Here is a 17,545-nt window from a genome sequence, read left to right on the forward strand (position 1 = left end):
ACCCAGCAAGCACCGACCGTGCGCACAGCTCAACACACCTGCGCAGGAACCCAGGAACACAGTGACAGGAAACAGCAGGACCCTGGAGCCAAGCTGCAACTCCGGGCACAGGGACACCGCAGCCCCTGGCCCAGCACCAGTGTGTGTAGTAACTGCCCAGGGAGGTATGTTCAGTGAATGTTCCCTAACTGGATATCAGCTTCCTCCTTCTAAGGGTATATGGTTACTAGCGTCGTGTCTTAAGGAGAAGGCAAAAGGGGACCTGGAATGGGCCCCATAGGAGAGAAGCCAAGAGTTTGAGCGTCTGGCCCAGTGATGGAGCTGGACAAAGGAGTGTGTCAAGCCAGAACACGAGAGTGCAAGAGCGAGGTCTGCCAGACAGAGAGAGGACCGGGAGGTGTCTCACCCCAGAGGGACAGCCTGAGATGAAGTCCCTTGCAGGAGGACTAATGCCAGAATCCTAGGGGGGGGTGGGCGGTGGCATGCCCACAGAGCTACTTAGGCACAGGCTCACAGAGCTAGGACAGAAAGCAGAGGGTGAAAGTCAAGGGCACATGTTGGAAAGAAACACTAAACCTACAGCTGGGACAGAGACAGAGGTTCTGACAGACACGTGTCTCCTGCAGCCAGGCCTGGGGACAAAGGCCAGAGGCACAGGAGCTTGGTCTGTGGCAGGCAGCACCCCTGCTTCCTGGGACAAGTAAGGGAGCAGGAGAGAAAAAGAACAAGGCGGGGGGGGGGGGGGCAGAGAGCAAGAGAGCGTGAGCATAAGGGCGAGTGTGGAAAGAAGCGGGCGGGGGAGAGGGCGGGCCAGAGGAAGGGGAGCCACAGCATATTTGAACCTCACGAGCACTCCATAAATGTGGCTTATTGAAAAGGGATCTTTTCAAAACAGATTTGCATTTCCGTCCACCCCCGGTCTCTCGCCTCCGTGGCCTGAGAAACACAGCGGTGTGACCACCTCGGTACGCACCTCGTAAACCCACAGGGCCCGCTGCCTTCCTACGAAACCTAGGGAACACTTCCAGAAGGACCTGTGTCTGGAAGCCCCGAGAACCCCCATCCCGCCCAGAAATAGATGCAAACGTCTGTGCGAGAAAAGAGCGCCTGTCACACGGTCGCTTTTTAGCTGAGAAAACCCACCACTTGAGGAAGTGACATAAATACAGCATTATGGATTTTGAAGAAGCAGGCAGGCGTGCATCACGTAAACACCAAAGCACTGGCTCTTAGTCTTTCATCCGACACCAAGTGGCCGGCTCAGGGCACGGAGACCAGAAGGGTTTTCCCACATAGGATTAGATGCGCACCAGGGGATTCCGTTAAAGACCAGTACATTAGCTGAATCCAGAGGCTAATTTTCAGGGGTTTATAAACCGACTGTAAAAATGGTTTTCGATTCACCCGCTCTCATGCTGTGCTAAAGCTCTAGGTCCTCCTCTCCCCCCACTGAAGTCCGACACACGCAGAGTTGAAGATCTCCGTTCATATGCATGTACACGCATGTCCATGAATGAAATAACAGCAGGTACTGCATCTGCACACTCGGGCTGAGTTTCCAGCACAGGCTGGTTCTGCAAACGGCGAACGAGAAGGGGCCGGTATGCAGTTGCTGTGCAGCACAAACGTACGAATGTGGGTCTGACTATGGGCTGTTTGGGCTTATGAAGTCATCTAGGAAAACAAAAACCATCATTCATAGAGGCTAAAGAGAAATCCCAAAAGACGAAATGCAAACGACCAATCAACATATTAAAAAATTGCTCTGTCTCTCGGGTAATTAAAGAACCAGGAATGACTGTCTCCTAATTTGGCAAAAACTAATTAGAAATACTAATACTCAGAGCCAGCAAGGCTGTGGTGAGACAGTTACTCTCATTCATTGTGAGGCAAGTGTAAATGTAAGTAGGGACACAACTGCAGTCTGAAGTCTACTAATAGCTGTGACACTGTTGATGCGACACAGTAAAAAGAGAAGTTTTGTTTCTTTGGTTGTGGTTTTTGGATTTTTGTTTGTTTCGTTTTGTTTCATTTGCTTTTGCTTGTGTGATCACAAATTTAAGGTCTGCGGATTACCCGAAACAAGACAGGGATATTCTGACATGAACATGAGGAAGAGGAGAATCCGGGATGAGAAGAAGCTCGGACAACACAGAAGAGGACCCGAGCAGCCCAGAGAAGAGAGATCCTCCAGAACCACTGCTGCCGAAGGCTTTGACCAACTGTCTCACGGAGATGGTTCAGAACACAGAAGCCCCATATCAGAGGTGTGCTGGGACAACTTCACCCAGTCCCTGTTTTCACAAAGTAAAGGAAAACCTTCAGCACCAAATGAAGCTGGTTCTATGGAGATTCTGGAGAGTCTGGGACTTGAGCAGGGTGACAGGAGAGCACTCCCGTAAAGCTCCCCAGGAACCCCACATGGAAGGGGCCTCATTGCCATCTGAGACTAGACGGCACTTCCTTCCTCATAGGCTTCTCTACAAGCCAGTGAAGGTCTTTCCAGCTGCCAGTCTGTTGTTCTCAGCTCTGCGCCCCGTCGCTAAGGACAGGCAACATGTAGGTACCTCATGTGTCACAGGACTCAGACTTTCCCACAAAAACTGTCTTCTCCAAAACAGACATGACTGCAGTGTAGGCAAGGAAGACAAGTTAGGAGCGCTTTTCGGGTACCCAGTGACGCATCTCTGTGCAAGTCTCTGGTCCTGTGCTTCAACGGGTTGTGAGGTTTTCTCACTTTCTCCTTATATCAAAAAGATAATAAGTTCGGGACACCCAGGTGGTGCGGCAGGTTAAGCATCTGCCTCTTGGTTCCAGCTCAGGTCATGATTTCTGGGTCGTGAGTTCGAGCCTTGTGTCAGGCTCTGTGCTCAGCAAGGAGTCTGCTTGGGACTCTCCCCCTCTCCCTCTGCCCCTCCCACTCGTTCTCGCTCTAAAATAAATAGTCTTTAAAAAAAATAATTCAGGTTTATAAAGAAAGACCCTAATGATGGCTGCCTGGTGTTCACCCTTGACACACATGCAGTATTTTGAGGGTTTTCCAGTCTTATTTGGCCAGAGGCTGTTCAGGAATGTCCTCATTAAAGAAGCCACAAGCCTCGCCCTCATTCCTGGTACTTACCTCCACGACTTCCCAGGATCCAAGGGCTAAAATAGAAAACCTTTGGCTAAATAGAAATTAACCACCCAAAAGAGCCCAGGTTGTTGGAATTCATTTCTATATTTGAATCTTCTCGGAATTTATTTCACCAGTTCAATACACTCATCCCACAAATGTTTACTGTGTTCCCACCAGGCACGGGGCTGGGTGCCATGGGTCAAGCAGCAAAGAAGGAAAGAAAGAAGACATCCTGGTCTGCATAGACTGTGCTCGGAGAAGAGAGGGGATGCACAGAATGAAGAAGTCAAGATTCAGAGCTTTCTGCTTTGCCAAGCTCTCTGTTTCTTCTCGCCTGCTGGTGGCCCTCTGCCCCAGCTCCAGCTGAAGTCACCAAGGCCCCGTCAGACCCCAGCTCAAGCTCTGCTGCTGCCCTGAGGCAGCCTGACTTCTGCCTCACTCAGACCTGGTAGAGCCGACTGGCAGGGCTCTGGCGTGCTAAAGGATCTAGGACTAAAACTCTGTCATAGACTTGGCCCGAGAAACCAGGCTGGAGCCATGTTCTAGGCCCTCAAAATAATAATAATGATGATGATGATGATGATGATAATTTTTTTTAAATACCCTCATGGGAGAATTCAGAGAATTTGGTTTCAGACATAGCATAGCTGAGGTGCATAAGGACATGGAGGTCTAGATGTCGGGTGAGCTGGGAGGGCCCCAGTTATAAACGTGAGGCCCTGATAAGAAGATGACAGGACCACCCACATGGAGGTCTTTCTCAAAATCCAGAGATGGCATCAACCAGGAAAATGATGCAGAGAAAGAGAAGAAAAGGACCAAAGATGTTCAGAGGAAGAGGACTTTGAAGCTAACGAAGGAGGAAGGCACCCAGAGCTCCAGAGCTCAGATGCGACACACGACCTGATGCATCTACAGGCGCCACGGGGGAAAGGTCAGGGGACAGAGGGAAAGTAGAGAGCACCAGGTTAGGGGGGTGGAAATGGGCCCACGGGGTTTGGCAACTTGCCCATTTCTAATGACTCCCAAGAGAGATTCCAGTAGCAGGAAGAGACTTTCACTCCAAGAGAGACGACAAGGTATTAGGTCAAGAATGCGAGTGTGCAAGTCCACTTGATGAGTGTGGGGTGAGAAGAAGGGGTTGCTGGCATGGGAGGAGGTGGGGTGATCAGGAGTGTAAGCAGGCTTTCAGGCTGAGACCTTGAACAAGAGGGAAGATCTGCTGAGAAGGAGGTCCCACACGAGGCAGCAGTTGTCTGTAAGGGCACAGATGCTTTCAGCTCTAAGTCACAAATGTCCCATGAAAGTGGCTTCAACAAGAGAGCCTTACTTATCACATGTAAAGTTCCAAGTGTCGGCCACATGATTTACGACGGAAGTGCTAGAACAAGAAGTCGTTTCCGTGCAATCAAGATCCAAGTGACACCAAACGTCCACAGTTGGCATGGGAACCAGAAAGCTCGAGGGACTCAATTTTCAAAATTTATTTTACAACTGTTTCTGCATTATGTGTGAGTGTGAGTGCTAATTGTGATGCTTAGACCAATGCAAGCGCAAAAACATATTTCTTAATGAGTTTCCTAATACTTTCTTCACTGAATCATCAGGGCTTATGTTCTCGGACATTAAATATATGCATGTCAATCATTTTTCCATGCAAGTGTAACCTATAAATGTTGCTCGGTGACAACTTCATTGCCGAGGGGCCCATTTTTCACGTGGAGGGGCATCAGAAGAACTAAGCTGAGGTCTCACATGTATTCTCATGGTCCCTCTCCCGGGGGAGCCCATCCCTGCTAAAGGATGTGATTCCAACATGTGGGGCCAATAGCTCTTTGCTTGAAGTGATGAATCACTTTCATTAAATAAGGGTTGGTCACCTTCATGGGACTATTCATTTTGCCCTGTGTCTATCGACCTTAGATTTTATTGATTACTAATTTCAGTTAAAATAGATCTCAAGCACCACAGATTCTGCTCCCTCCACCAATGCTGAGGGACAGAATAGGGACCAGTACGTGGAAGGCATGAGATGGGGAAAGACTTCTAACAGTCTGAAGGACCACAGATTGGGACCAGTGATCTCTAGAGGAAGTGACGCTTCATCACTAGATTTGTTTACACATTTTAATGTCCTCCTTGTGTGCCCTCAGAGCCAAAGCAACGCAGGGACTTGGGAGTGATGCTGGCCTCCCAGGAAAAGCTCATCTTCCTATTTGGCTTCAAGGAGCCTCTGTCACCGGCAACCCTAGGCTACCTGATGCCAGTGGACTCAGCCAACCAATATGTGATATCTGAACCCTACATTCTCCTGATTTTGCACACAAGGGTTGCAAAACCCAGAGCCCTGACCCTCCTATGGCCCTGCCAACCATTTCTCACTGCCCCCTCCCCAACAGAGAACTACCGTCTAGACATTAGACAATAGAGTCACCTCTTTTAAGGTCCCCTGGAGATTCTGATGAATATACAAGTTCAGACGACTTGTTCTCAGGATGAATGATAAACCCTACAGGTATCATTGTTTTCCTTGGTGACCTGGGACCTACCTGGGGATTCAGTTACCTGTCTTAAGGCTCTGCTTTCTTCAACTTCTGGCAGCAGTAAATGATTTGCAATTCCCTGTGGGTACCTGGTGTCCAGAGAGGGAGAAATCTGAACCTTGGCTTTGGGCATGGGGGATGCTGGGACAAAAGAGACTCCCGACTTGCTTTCATGTGAATCCTTTGTATGTATGAAATAGGGGAACTCAGCAGAGCTCAGTCTGCCCTCCTGGGTCTTCTCTGCCCAGTTAACCAAACTGTGTCACTCTGTGGCCTCCTGCTTCCTTTGCTTGTGCGTATGCTATGCATACACCTTACTGGGGAAGGGGTGGCTACAGGTCTAGGCTTTCCATAGGCATTCTTCAGTTCCCTAATTATAAACCATTTTTGTGCCTGCCCCCCACAGGAAGCTGAGAGCTATTCAAGCGTTGGCCCATGTTTGTTTTCTGTTTTCCCAGTTCTCAGCGCAGTACCTGGCAAAAAGGATGTGCTCAAAGAATTACTTATTCATAAGAAATTAATATATGAGGAATATAACTTTTCAGAGGCTGTGTGGGATGGTGGCAGGACAAGGGAGTTTTTTTTTTTTTTTTTTCAGTTCCATGACAAATATGAGAAATTGGGGTTTTACTTTCCATTACACAAATTCGTGAACTCAGAGGAAAGGAATTTACTCCAGACAGAACCTGGCAAAGAGAGGCTTGAGCCCAAGACTCACGGTGTTCTCTCTAGGTTGCCTCCTTCCTTTCCAGGTGCTATTTGACTCAAATCCATACCGACACATTCAAGGCCACACTACTGGGTATAACCGTGACAATGATATTTTCAATTCTCAGAATCAGTTGTATAACTTTCCAAACTTCATTAAAGAAATGTGCTAGAGATATCTGTTGACTAATGGGCCATCTAAGTGTTTCCTGACTTCAGGCCCAGGGTCCAAGAGGTCTCTTTGTCCAGATAACTGGGTAACTACATCACTCTCCACAATTGAGCACACCTTGGGAATGTCACCAGTATAAGATATCATTAGCACCATCAACCAAGCCTTGAATGAATTCTGCTGGAAGTCTCTAGAGCCAATATTGTGTGAACCTGGGTGCCCTTTTCCTACCATTCCCACACTTGCGTTTTTGTGTTCAATCTACACTCAACCCTAGCTCTTCCCAAACCAGACCAGAAAGCACAATACAAAGGCAAGGGTCACAGGCTGAGTTGCCCAGGAATAAAGCCCTGAGATGTTGATCATGTCAGAGATCTATTAAGAGTGCCCTTAAGATCCAGACTAGGGGAAGGGAAGGTAACAGAGGTTAGTAGCAGAAAGAGAAGCTCAACTGTACTGCAGACCCAATGGCAGATCTGTGGTCAACTCCACAGAAAGCTCTGGAAATATTAGATCAGCCACCCCTAGGAGGGGAGTGATCGTAGGTGGTTGGCTTTCTGCAATCCTGAAAGAGGCTGACTGATGTCGAGGTTGTCTGCAAGAGTCCTCTAGCAACCAGGGCAATAAGTTCTCATAGAAGGGGACTTCAGAAGTGTATCACACGTCTACCATAGCGCAGTGAAGGGTGAGTTTATCTCCCCCAGTGTGAAGAACCAGCACATTCTTCATACCCACACACTCAAAACAACCAACACACAAGCTGGCTGTGTACTGTGGATTCTGAGAAGGGATCCTTCCTGCCAAGAGCCCTTCCTAATCCTTGTCTTCCTGGGCCAACTCTTCCAGTGGGGTGCTGCCCACATTTCCCTGTCCAGCTCTTCTAGTTCTCAGATGAGACTACAGTTGAGTCCTGAATCCTCATCTGCTTTGAGGGGGTCATAATCCCTTGTCAATCCCTTCTCAGTCCTTATTCAGCAGGCTTTTTCTGTTTCCATTCTGCCATAGATAGATGAAGGACAGGGAGCCATGTCTCTCTCCCAGCTGCCATGGACTTCCATCTACTCCTTGTATCCAACGATTCTACTGCCAACCCTTGTCACATAACAAGGCCTGCCTGGCCCCGAACAGAGCTCCTTCCATCACACTGACAAGGAGCCCCTGAGCACCAGTGGTTGCAGCAGGGCCAGGCTCCCAGTGCCCACTTCTGGCCACTTCCCATTGCCCACAGGGCAGGAGTTCATTTTGGTACCAAACAACTTCATGATGGATGTGACTGCAGATGAAGTTGCGTGAGAGTCTGAAGGGGTTTTCAGGGACCAGCCTTTGAAGTTAAGAAGGAGTTACATGTATAATGCCACTCAGGCCAAGGACATTAATTAGCGACTGAGAGAAATGAGGAAAGGTGCACGACAGCAAACCTGTCAGCGACTGTCGCTTCTTTAGCCATTCTCCCATTCTGTCAGGAAGTGTTAAGAGCACCTACTTTGGGAAACTCTCATACTGGTTTCTGGGGACAAGAGGGTCAAGAGGCTTGAAGAAAGACTTGTGTATTCTTTCCCCCCATGTTTCCACTTAACCTCATAAAGGCTACTTTTCCATCTTTTTTTTTTTTTTTTCATAGGAAAATGCCTTAGAGGGAACTCTGGTCCCCACTCTACCCACTTACTCTCCCCTTCCTGCGCTAACCCAATCAGCCAGCTGAGATTCAATGAGCTACATTCTCCTAGTGGGCAGGGGTCCTGGCCCAGAGACACACAACTCTTCTTTCACTCACTTTTGCCATCCACTTTGCCACGTGTTCTTCATTCTCCTCCCTCCTGCCCTGCTGTTGTGAAGCCAGCAGAGCAGGACCCCTCTCGGGAGACACACACACCATCCCCCTTCCCTCTTTCTCTCTCTCCTCTACCCCACTATTAACTTTTACGGTTGACGCAGGCAGGCCAATGGTTCTATTGCACAAGGTTGAGAATTTTCAGTCTACGAGTTATACTATTTTTCTTGTGATTTGCTCCAGTTTGAAGATCCTCAAGTTTAAATATAGGGTTGCTATTAGGAGATATCACTTGGCCCCAAGTCTAAGCCACAAGCCCCTACACAGTTTACTAGAGTCTCTAGGTGTGATGACCTCGGAGTGTTGTACAACCACTACTAAAGTAGATAAAGGAATCCCCACATAGTAACCTGTTCTTTGTGTATATATTCTTCAATGGTCAACTTTGAATGGGAAGAAGAATGAAGTCCTTCTTTTGCTCCAAATCCCTAAGAAGACATAGTTTCTACTGTCCTGGAGTTGACTGTGTAGTGGTTGAAAAGAAATATTATAAAAATACAGTAAAAATACACCTTAACCCAGCCTAAGGGAGTCATCAGTAAAGGTCCTGGAAGCAATAAATGCAGAACAGAGACTTTAGTGATGAATAAGGTAAATAAAGGTCATGGAGCAGGAGGGAATATAGTTCAGACAGAAGAAAGTGCATTAGCAAATGTTCAGGGCCAGCTGTGGCATAACATGAGGCAAGAGCCATAGGTAGTTAGGGCTGCTGTGTGACAGCTTGCTTCCAGTCAGATTGAGCTCACGAGACCCTTGCAGGGGGTAAGGAGAAAGTGCATATTTTATTCTCTGATTCATCTCTCCATACCTAAGGATGTACCAGAACATTAAACCCACCTTTTTTTTTTTTAAAGATTTTATTTATTTATTTGACAGACAGAGATCACAAGTAGGCAGAGAGGCAGGCAGAGAGAGAGAGAAGGAAGCAGGCTCCCCGCTGCGCAGAGAGCCCGATGCGGGACTCGATCCCAGGACCCTGAGATCATGACCTGAGCCGAAGGCAGCGGCTTAACCCACTGAGCCACCCAGGTGCCCCCATTAAACCCATCTTGATTGGTTCTCATATCCTGGAAAACAGACCAGACTTGAGCTTCCTTCAGTGCTCTGGGCAAAAAGTAAATGCCAGTCAAGCCAGGACAATGCATTCCATATGTTGGTATAGCTTTGAGCTACCTGGCTTCCAAAAGAAGCTTTGGGTGAAGATTAATGATTTACAACCAGGCTTCTAATTACCTTCCCTTTTAACTACTCTCCACTTTGTCTAACTGGTCTACCTACATCAGTCTGACCCTCATTACTTTAGCCTTCAAAGAAGCCGTACTATGAATCATACCACATCTAAATGTAATGCCTCAATAGCTCCCCCAGTGCTTTCTGGATAAAGTCTCATTTACTTATTATGATGTCACAGGTTGCATTCCTCAAAAAGTAGACCCTGAGACAAAGGTTAGCATATAGGAATATATTAAGGAGCAGTCCTAGAATCAATCCTGGAATCCAGAGATGGGAAGGGGGCAGAATTGAAAAGAAGCTGGAATGCAGTAGTACATCAATCCACCCCAAGGGAAGCTCTGAAGCCAGATGGCCTTTCGAAGTCAAACCAAGTTGGGCAAAGGGACCAAGCCTTAGCAGACACACGTTAGCAAGTCTTGGATGCAGACTACCCTGGGGGAAGTGGGCATGACTTTGGACAAGGCAACTTGATCCAGGGCAAATTCCTGGAAGAAGCCGTCAGCTGAGGGCTGCCAGCCTGCAGCATGGCCAGCAACTGGAGGAATAAGGCCGTCAGATCTCAGCGGAGACGCAAGGGACGTCTCACAGCATCTGGTACGTATGGCATCCGGTGATTTTTATGGTTTTTCACGACCTACTATATTGCTTTTCCAGGTCTACCATAACAAAACACCATAGGTTGGTGTCCTAAACGAGAGAAATGTGTTTTCTCACATTTCTAGGGGCCTTGGGAGTCTGAGTTCGAGTTGTCAGAAGGATTAGTGTCCTCTGGGGCCCCTCATTTTGGTTTGTAGATGGTCATCTTCTCCCTGTATCCTCACATGGTCTTCCCTGTGGCCTAACCTCCTCTTACAGGGACAGTAGTCACAGGGGATTTAGGGCCTACCCTAATGACCTTATTTCAACTTTGTTACCACTTCAAAAATAACTTATCTTCAAATACACTCACAGTCTGAAGTACTGGGAGTTGCAACTTTGATATGAATTTTGAGGAGGCACAATTCAGCTTTAACACCTACCTACTTTTTGTTATTCCCACCATCAGCCATTCCCCCAACCATCTCTAGTCAAAGCACATCTAACAGCTGATTCTTTTTTTCCAGAATTTTATTTGTTTACTTTTTTTTTTTAAGATTTTATTTATTTATTTGACAGAGAGAAATTACAAGTACACTGAGAGGCAGGCAGAGAGAGAGAGAGAGAGAAGGAAGCAGGCTCCCTGCTGAGCAGAGAGCCCGATGCGGGACTCGATCCCAGGACCCTGAGATCATGACCTGAGCCGAAGGCAGCGGCTTAACCCACTGAGCCACCCAGGCGCCCCTATTTGTTTACTTTTAAACAAGCTAAATTACTAAGGGATGCAACATTCCACAGTTTCTATGTCCAATGGCCTTGGCAGGAAGGTTGCTTCAGAATTTGACATAAACCATCCTACTGTTCATGGAAGTAAGTTACTTTTTCCTGGATTACTTGGACTTCAGTTTCCTGCCAGGAGTCACTTTTTTTGTACATGGAAACATATGTCTTGCCTACATAAAATTCAGTTTCATCTCAGGCATAAACACTTATATTTTTGAGAAAAACTTTATGTTCCCTCTGGTTTAGAATACCTCACTTATAACTAACAACAAATGGCCTTGGGCCACAGCCTTCAAGATATAATTGGAATTTTAGGAGTCATGATCCCAGCAGGCCTCCATCAGCTCCAAGATGGGGGTAGGGAAAGCTACTGGCTGATTCTAGAACATGCCATGCTGGTCTACACCTCTATGCTTTGCCAGAAGTGCCTTCCCTACTTTGCCCATGAATACCTTTGTTGTCTCCTTCAAGAGTCAGCTAATGTGTCCACCCCTCTCTAAAGCCTTCATCAGTGACCTTCCTCATGAGGATATTTTCTCTCCTGCCCCAGGATGAGAGACAGTTGTCTTAGGACTTCGTGTGTGTGTGTGTGTGTGTGTAGCAGGCACCTGTAAATGTGTGTTGAGTGTTTGGTTGACAGTTGGTGTGCTGAGTGATTTGTCAAGGGTTCTATCATGACCGTGGCTTGTATTTTCTCAGGAGATGAGACATCAGCATAGGCATATAGGATGAAGGAAAAAGGGTCAGAGAAAAGCAACGTTGCTGGCTTTGAAGCTGGGGAAAGGGGACCATGAGCTGAGGAACATGAATGGTCTCTAAAAGCTGGGAAAAACAGGAGAAAGGATTCTCCACTAGAGTGTCCAGAAAGGAATGCAGCCCTGCTGATTTTAGCCCAGTGAGACATTTCACTTTCTGAACTGTAAGAAAATAAATGTGTTGTTTTAAGCCACTCGTTTTATAGTAATTTGTTACAGCAATAGAACACTCGCACACCAGTCCAAAAAGACCTCATCCTATTCCTGCCCTCATGCTCTAGACCTACTTTGTCTATATCCTAGGTTACCAACACTGGGGTATTTTCCTGATTCAACCATCTGGGCTTCTGAAGACTCAGGAGAGCTCAATATTCATGCAGTTCGTGAATTTTCATGCAGGTGTGCTCTGTATGGACACCGTGGTAGGAGCTATGTGATTACACGGGGTCAAAGATGCACCAGCTTGCTCGCAAACTACAGGATAGATGAGGTTATGTGTGCAGTGACCACAAGCAGGTCAACCAGAGGAACAGAAGGTGGGGCGAGCCCTGACGAAGGTTTCGAAGGTAGGTCATTTTGACAGGACAAACGGCATGAACCATCCCCACGGTAGCACTCTGCCCTCTCTACACCCTAAGGTATATTTTTACAAAAATTAGCATTCAAGTTGACAATAAATCTTGAGACCACAGCACAGAAACACTGGAATAAAGATTACAGATGGCGAAAAGCAGGGGAACACTGTCAGAGAGAGAGAGAGAGAGAGAGGGCACAATCCGGACTCTGAAGAACCCATCACGCGTTAGGGAGCCATGACAGGTTCTTGGGGAGAAGCAGCTACAGTGAAGCTGGCGTGTGCAGGGTGAGGGGTGGGGGTAGGACACAGACAAAGGAGGAGGGGAACCTGGAGCGATCATCACATTCAGCTCTGAAGCCAGACCATTGACTTTTCCTACCATTACCAGCACAGTGAGTCTGACAGATCTGAAGCTGTTTTTTTTTTTTTTAATTACCATTGACAATAGTGTGAACTTCGTTCACTTAATCTCCATTAAAGTCATTGAGGATGATGCATTGACTTTTTAAACAACTAAAAAAAGGAAAAAACCCTGAAAACAGATTCTCAAAACTTCCCTAGCAGAAGCTCATCACGCCAGACCAACAACTACCACTGTTAAAGGTAAATACTGAGGGCATAAACACGGAGCCAATTTTACTCCCATTCTCTATTAATTGCCTGACATATGAATGATAATTTAACAAACCATCTGTGACATTCTTTCAGCCTAGTCTCCAAAGGCAGGTGCTGGTCTATAAATAAAGGATAATAATAAATAAAACTGTAACTAATCTCCATCTAGCTTTTTGCATTTTTCATGGCATTTTCACATGCATTATGCCACTGGACTTCACAACCACTGCGTGGAGTTGGTCTGACAGACACTTAGAAAGGGTAAAAGCCAGAAGCCCACCCCGGGCAGCAAAACTCAAAATGCTTTGCTCTTTCCAAAGAATCACAGTGCTTCTAATGTTAGAACAAATAGCATGACACGTGTGAGAAGAGATAGGACATGAAGCCGTATGATAACACATCCCAGCTGAAACACCCGGCAAAGCTAAGGCAGAACCCTGACTTCCCCCAAAGCCAAAGGAAGAATGAACCCACCAGACCCGAAATCCTTATTCCAAATCCGGAAGCGCTGAAGCGGAGGTTTCCAGGCAGGGAACAGGCCTGGATTACCCAGGAAATGTACCTCGTTTGAAGAGTGCAATTTCCGTGTCCTAAGTTGTAAGAGATCACTGACTCTTCCCCATCTGGTTCAATCTGGGCACCAAGGACTGTTGTACAAACACTGAGCCAAGCAGATGCCACCGTGTCCCCTGACCAGCCTCATTCCAGACCAGGAAACTGGGGAAAGAGAAGCTAGGGCTCTGCTGATAGGAAATTAAAAAAATGAGCTCTTTGAAACACCCTTTTTTTTCCTCTCAGAGTGTCCATACCTATCAGTTGGGTTAAGTGGACTCATGGTCACCCACAGCTGCAATGACCTTTGTCATCAACATGAACAGAGTACCCACCATGCAGATATACACACACACACATGCGTGTGCGCACACACATGTGATGTGCATTCCCTATACAACCAGCACACCTGTTCATCTGGGGGAATGGCATTTCTCTGTCACTTAAAAAGATATATGGGATTTGAGGGAGGAGGAATCAACAGATTTGGAAGAAGCCATATGCCAGACACTGCACTGGGCTCCCCACAATAGTTTCTTACTGATTTCTCATAAACACTGTGCCAAGTTGATACAAAAGCCCCATTGTACAGAAAAATAGACTGAAGATCCAAGAGTGTAATACATTGTCCCAAGGTCACAGAGTGCCCCTATCATGTACAGGTTAAAAACAGCTCTTTTGTGAAATCCCAAATATGTCATGATACGCCACCTGCCTACACAGGCAGCACACGGCGAGGACTAAATCCAAGCCCACCTTTCTCCGGAACCCATGTTCCTGTATTTGTTGAAGAATCCAGTAAATGGGAGCCAAATAAACAGGTGAATACAGATAGTTTTACCACACCACATTACCCTGTTTGTGATGGGATAAGCCATGAGGAAAAAGGATTTAAATAAGAACGAGGTAAGAACAACAACAACCAACTGGGATAAACGGACAACTTGGCGAACAACCAGAGTCTTCACAACAACCCTCCCCTGGATCCAGACTGCCCTAAGAAGGTTATTCTGAGGGAAGCAACCACATAATTTAAAGTGCATCTGGGGCACTGACCTTCCTTAGAAAACATGGCCCCAGGGAGACTGAATATCTTGGTCTGGCTGAGGAGTGTGGAGAGGAGTACAGAAGCTACCCACTCTCCCCAGTCAACGCACAGGCGTTCAAACAGCACTTTTTCTTGGATGACTCTCCTCCTGAGACCATAGCAGTGACAATTCAAGGCTGATCCCTCCCAAGCTCTACTTCCCACCACTGATGGCTGGAACAGAACTTGGATCCAATGCCAAGGTCAGCCTCCAGGAACCAGACACAGAGCCAGGGCCTCAGGAAACTGAGCATCCACCACAAGGTGACAGATGGGCCCAGGAGGAAGCCAACCAGCCTTTGAAGCACAGAGCTGACTTGACTCCTGTGGGGTGCGGGGGGTGGAGCCCAAGGGCAGGTGGATTCTACCATCTTGATACAGCTCAACATCTCATGGAAGACTCAGTCCCTGTTGTATTATCTTCCTCTTCACTCCAACCACCGGCATCATCCTGAGGGATGTTAACCTGTAGAGCTGACTCAGCCAACTGCTGTCAAGGTGTTATAAGAAGCGGTTGAGAATGGAAAAGACCCCCTACCTTCAAGTCACAGCCTGAGATGATGACTCACTGGTGACTCCTTCATCAACCTTTCTTCCCTCTCTGCCTCGGTTTCTTATCTGTAAAACAAGGAATGACATGAGATTTGATGGAAAAATCCATCTTAAGCACTTAGCATCGTGCTTGGCATAATGTTTATAACCATTTTCATCTCCCCTTCAGCAGCCACACCCTGGATGTGATGGTCACTTAGAACTTTTCTGGCTTTGAAATATTAAAATCTAACATCTGAACACAGCCTAGGTCTTCTCAGCCCCCTTAATCTTCTGTCATCTTTTGTCTGACCTCACCATGATCTCCCATCCTGAGTTGTCCTCCACGCACATTCACCCCCTTCCATCCCCCTCTTCATCCCACAGCTCTAATCCTTCATTTTATTTTCTCCCACTCTTTGCCCTATAGCTCCCTGGCCACTCTTCCTGTATGTAGAATCACAGGGCAAACCAATCATCTGCTCCTGTTGCTGCCCTACTGGTTTCCTCTCTATGCCAGAGATAATGACCCAGTGATGCCCTATCTTGGACTTTATCTCAGTGGTAGAATTAACATCCCTTGCTCCTCAGGTAGGTCACCTCTATTACTCTGTGTTGACCTGCTACACTCCCTACAGACCCTAACCCCACTTCAACTTTGCCCCCAAGGCTCATGCTTCCTGCTTCAAAATGGTAAGAGAGGAATTACTTGTAAAGTCCCTCAGTGTTTTGTTTCATTATCCACAAATTGGACCCCTCCACATCTCTTCTTACTACATCCTCTTCCTCAGAGGAAGATGAGTCTGCTTCCACTCTCCCCTGTAACCATGCATCACTCAGGAGTCTTGCCTATCAGTTACCACTTCTGTATTCTGGCCTTCCAGGCTTCCCCTCACCCAAGAGCCTTTGCTCTCAGTGTATAAATATGCTCAGACTTCCCATACCTCAAAAGCAAAAGGAAAATCTATCTTCACCCTCTATCTCCCTCACACTGACAAACTCCTTCAAGGCATTGTCTACACTTGCCCTCTTTGCTGCCTCACCTTCCACTGACTGTGCAGTCGAGCTCCCTGTGAGATTCTTCTAAGAAGGCCAATAACAAACATGGCACTGCACTTGGCTCCTCTTCCTCATTTCTCCCATCTAAGAATCTAAGTTCCAACAACTCTGATGCTCCCTGCATAATAGCTTTTAACACTGTCCCATCTGTCCATTCAACTATCATTGACATGTCCTGGCCTTCCAAACGCATCCAAAGACATCTAAATCACAGCCCTCCCCGATCTGGCCTCTACTCCATGCCAAAGAGGGAAAATAGGAATGTTTCTCTCATTGCTCAGCATTCTAAAGTGGTTACCACTGCATTTCAGGGCAGATCTGCTCTCCTCTGCATGATGCATGAGGAAGGTTCTTGAAGATCTGGTTGTAGTGAACGTGGCCACCATAAGGGCTAACTGAAGTACGGTGACTGAGGATCCAAGTGTCCGTGAGTTCCCCTCAGTCAGGGGACATCCCCATTTCCCTCTTTCATAAAATGCTTTGAGGAGGAGATTAAAAGGTCTTCAAAACTTTCAGAGGAAGCTAATCAAACATTGGCATGTTCATTCTCACCACCAACCCTCAAATTCTAGCATCCTGACCTCCATCTGTGGGGCAGTCATTGCTCTGCTCTTTTCCATATGAGGACCCTGATATTCTGAAATAAAAGAGGACTTTCCTTGGTTCCTATTTCCAGTGTTCACAGAGAGGATGGGATCCAAACCTGGTCTCCTGCTACTGTGGTGTGGGATGTCTGCCCACAGACATCGCGAGTCCAGTATGAGAAGCTGGTTGCTGAGCCACATGTGTGTGTTAGCACAAAGGCCGTGATAGATAAGGCCTGGAGGCCACAGGCAACCACACAGACAGATAAGGAGAAGGGAAAGGAAGGGGGAGCACTCTAAGGAGAGAAGTAGGGACAGGACTTAAGGAGCCACAGGAGCCCAGGATGAAGGCACAAGCAAGGCGTGCTAATCCCCCAAGCTTGGCCCCACAGGAAACCCATCCAGGACACTGAGTACTGTATTCCCTGCTCTAACTCAGGCAGCACTGAGTGTCGTCCTCTGAATCAGACGGTTTTCTTACTAAAACCTTCAGTCTAGCCCTAGAACACTGAGCAGATGGCAGTCAGATCACCACTCTGCTGTCTGATTTTTTTTTTTCCTCCCACCAGTTTTCAGGTAAGCCAGTAAACAAACAATTCTGCACCACTCCAGGCCTCTGGTGGCATAGCCAGCTCCACGCTTGATGGCTCTTGCCATCCAAGTCAAATGCACGGTGCCCCTGGCACGGCTGGCACCCGCTGCACACGAGCATAGATCTGCCTCCCTAGCATACGTGCACACTTGCTCACACACGCACATGTGCGCACGCACGCACACACACACACACACACACTCGCACACTTTGAGCAGCAAACTTTCCC

The 17,545-nt window shown here is 47.3% G+C and overlaps 1 long non-coding RNA gene across 1 annotated transcript in view; it reads right to left on the minus strand.

Annotated features, from left to right (window-relative positions):
• The window catches only part of LOC116580315, a 131,320-nt gene extending 116,155 nt beyond the window's left edge, over positions 1–15,165 (minus strand). Inside the window, exon 1 of the long non-coding RNA XR_004281601.1 lies at positions 15,089–15,165. This is a non-coding gene — a long non-coding RNA (uncharacterized LOC116580315). The remainder of the gene's footprint in view (positions 1–15,088) is intronic.
• Between the last annotated feature and the right edge of the window lie 2,380 nt (positions 15,166–17,545).

This window comes from Mustela erminea, chromosome 19 (assembly GCF_009829155.1).
Source record: "Mustela erminea isolate mMusErm1 chromosome 19, mMusErm1.Pri, whole genome shotgun sequence".
In the NCBI taxonomy this organism is placed as follows: domain Eukaryota; kingdom Metazoa; phylum Chordata; class Mammalia; order Carnivora; family Mustelidae; genus Mustela; species Mustela erminea.